Source organism: Lipotes vexillifer, unplaced genomic scaffold, assembly GCF_000442215.2.
Source record: "Lipotes vexillifer unplaced genomic scaffold, Lipotes_vexillifer_v1.1 scaffold1885, whole genome shotgun sequence".
Classification (NCBI taxonomy): Eukaryota; Metazoa; Chordata; class Mammalia; order Artiodactyla; family Lipotidae; genus Lipotes; species Lipotes vexillifer.
The window spans coordinates 382,629-386,267 of record NW_006782634.1 but is presented as its reverse complement, the minus strand read 5'-3'; positions in this window follow the sequence as shown (position 1 = coordinate 386,267).

Here is a 3,639-nt window from a genome sequence, read left to right as displayed (position 1 = left end):
TGTAGGGAAGACTCTTTCCTCTCCTCTTCCACTTGTGGTCGCTGGCAATCCTTGGTGTGCCTATGTTTGCAGCTGCAACACTTCTATCCCTGCCTCCTTGTCATTGTCATATGGTGTTCTCTCCTCCTGTATCTCAGTGTCTTCACATGGCCATCTTTGCATAGGGAATCTAGTCATACTGAGTTAGAAGTCCACCTTAACTAACTGATTCCAGTATGACTTCATCCTAACTGATTAGATAACAATGACCCTCCTTCCAAATGAGGCCACATCCCCTGATGATCACCAGCGCAGGCTAGAAGTGTGTTTCTAGAATCACTGCCAGGGTGGTGCTTCTCCCTGGGGCCCTGGGCCTCATCTCTAGTTGGTCTTTTTCAGGACTTTATCTGCACGCATTTTCTCTTACTGCTCTGTACTTTATTTTTGTTTGCTTTGGCCCCCAGACCCCACATTTATTTTCCCTGCTACACTCCTTTCTACAAACCACTTCTGTGAAATGTATTTTATCAGGAACTGTAGCCCATTACTTTTTTTATAAGAGAAAAATTAAGGTCTCACTCTCTCTCTTTCTTTAAAGTCTGGTGCCGTTTATTATTTATGGACACATATATCTTTTGGAGAAGGGACATAGCTCATAACTGTGGGGAACATGGATTTTTTTTTTCATCACAGCAAAAATAGAGAGTTGTGTAATTTAAAGATTATAAATAAATGATAGCTTTCTGATATAGTAGTGGGTAGAAAAGAGAAGGCTCTGTGTGTGTATGTGTAGCATGTGTTTTAATTACAAAAACAAGCTATTCATTAACTACAGGACTTCTGGAGAATGTAACAATCATTTGATTCCATTTACCAATGTACCAAGAATCCATGGGTTATATGGATATTGAGCTAGTTGGAGCTGCATAGCTTAAAGCCATCCTTTCTCTAGGGGTTGTGGGGTGTGGACGTGTGGGGAGGCTGGGCTTTAAGGTCAGAGAGGCTTGGATTTAAATGCACACCTGATCACTTCCTTGGTCAAGATCCTTCGATTTCATACTCCTCGCCAGCTATGTGGATCCAGGAGGGCTGTTGGGTGAGGTGATGTTAAAATTCCTTCTTGTCTAGCCCAGAGTCTGGCACATCAAAGATAAGCCTTAATGTCTAGGTTTATTTTATTTCCACATAATATCTCTCTAGATCAAAATGAAGCAAACTGGTTAAAGGATGAACTATGAGGGCATTTTGATGACTTTTTATTCATGAAATATGCCCACTAAACTGACATACTAGATATTATAATGCATATTCTAGAATTTGTTCACTTCTTTCTATTATTTGATAACAATTAGTAATTGATTTATACAAATCGTGTTCATTTTTGTCCAGATTCTTAAGCAAGTTGGATGACATGCCATTTCCATGATATATGCCTTTCCTTTGGGACAATGTGCATTTTTCCTTACAGGGACTAACTGACATCTCTTAGGAGCATCTATAGTAGCTCCATGTATTGAATTACTTTTACCCAACATTCACTTTCCTTAGCCCCACATGACCTATGGTCATAGAAATACTAACAAGACAGAAGTAGGTGCTCCATGTTTTCTACTTTAGTGCCCTTTGGAAGGGGGAAGATTTGAGTGACATGTGCTCTTGTTACTACCTGTGGTGGACAGATTCCAAGATGACCCCAGGATTCCCACCCCTGGTGACTCCACCTCATAAAACACCCTCCCCTGAGGGCAAAAACACCTGGGAATAGGATGAAATGTCACCCCTGGGGACTTTGAGTTAATATGTAGGTGAGTCTGACATAATCAGCGTGTCCTTCAAAGGACAGACTGGAAGTGTGAGGATCTATAGAAGAGCCATGCAACTGAGCTTTGCGGGTATCGAGAGGTGTGAGTCTCTAGGAGCTGGGCATCAGCCATCAAGAAAACAGGGGTCTGAAGTGGGCCAACGCCAGAATGAACTTGGAAGAGGGCTCTGAACTCCAGATAAGAACCCAGGCCTGGTCGACCTCTTGATTTCAGCTCTAAGCAGAGGACCCTGATAAGTCAAGCCTGGATTCCTGACCAATGGAGACAGGGAGACCATAACTGTGTGCAGTTTCCATCTGCTATGTTTGTGGTCATTTTTTACTCATCAAAAGAAAATGAATATATCCACCTACATGAATAGGAGTCCGGTGAGATCACAAATAATCTCATAAGACCAAATCCAAGAACATCTTCTCCTTCCTAATTTTTTATAGTGTTTGGGTTCTAAGACCTGCTTTGCCTACTGCTTTCCACAGTGAGGCTTAAGCAGATTAATTAACCTTTTCTGAGTTCTATAATTGCAGAATAAAATTATCACTTCTATATAGTCTCCTCGTAGGATTCTTTTAAAGATTAAATGAGATCATGCATGCAGGTACATAAGACAGTCAAGAGCAGGCTGTTGGTTTGGTTTGGTTCATCTCTCCATGACTCAGTTTTCTAAAAGGATATGTTTAAACCACTACTCACAGTGTGGTCTACAGAAAACACTCATGCTCAAAAGTTTTGTTACCTAACTTTTTAAATATAGATATTGAGTGTGAAAAAAGAAATTTTTACATATTGAGATACAAGGAAGTCATTAGGGCCTATGCATGAGTTAACTTGAATTTTATTCAACTACAATAGCCTGTTTGTGGCTTATCGAACATGCATTGTGCATTTGCTTTAATTATTAAAGAAAAGGGCACACTGACCAGAAGTAAAGAATGTCCATGTTAAAAATTAAGATTAAATGCTTCTTCCTGGAATGCCAATGCTTGTCCTCTTTCAATGATAAGCCTCCATTTCCAGGTGTCAAGGCCATGCTGACTTGCTCTGTATGTGCTGATCTATGTAGGTATTTTTTTTAAACCTTGGAGAAATGTATCCCTCACATGTTTAATGTTCTTTTTTCTAACAAGATATAAAACTGCTGAAAACCATGCCTCTCTCGAGCACCTTCTCAGAGTAATCTGGGAAGTAATCCGGGCTTCTGGGCTAGTCCTTAGTTTGGCTCAGATAAAATTATTTTCTTATTCTGAACTGTTTATTGATTATTTTTGGAGCTAATTTTAATATTATTTTATTTAAATCTATATATCTAATTACTATATTTCAACTTATGGTCAACATAAAGATTATTAAGATCTTTTACATTCCTTTTTCTAACATCTTTATTGGAGTATAATTGCTTTACAATGTTGTGTTAGTTTCTGCTGTATAACAAAGTGAATCAGCTCTATGTACACTTATATTCCCATATGCTCTTCCTCTTATGTCTCACTCCCACCCTCCCTAACCCACCCCTCTAAGTGGTCACAAAGCATGGAGCTGATCTCTCTGTGCTATATTGATTATTTTTGTTGACAAGTGTCTTAAGAAATGTAATGACTTTTCAGTATCCTCCATCCAAGTGCATGGATATTCTATTTATGAAGAGATCAGCTCACAATTTGTTACCACAATTTTTAGGAGTCTAGGCAAGGGTTAGCTGGATTCTCAGCTCAGGGTCTCACATGGCCATAGCCAAGGTGTCAGCCATGCTGGATTCTCACCTGCAGCTCCAGGACCTCTTCCAAGTTCATGCAGGCTGTGAACAGAATTTGGTTCCTTGCAACTGGAAGACTAAGGCTGG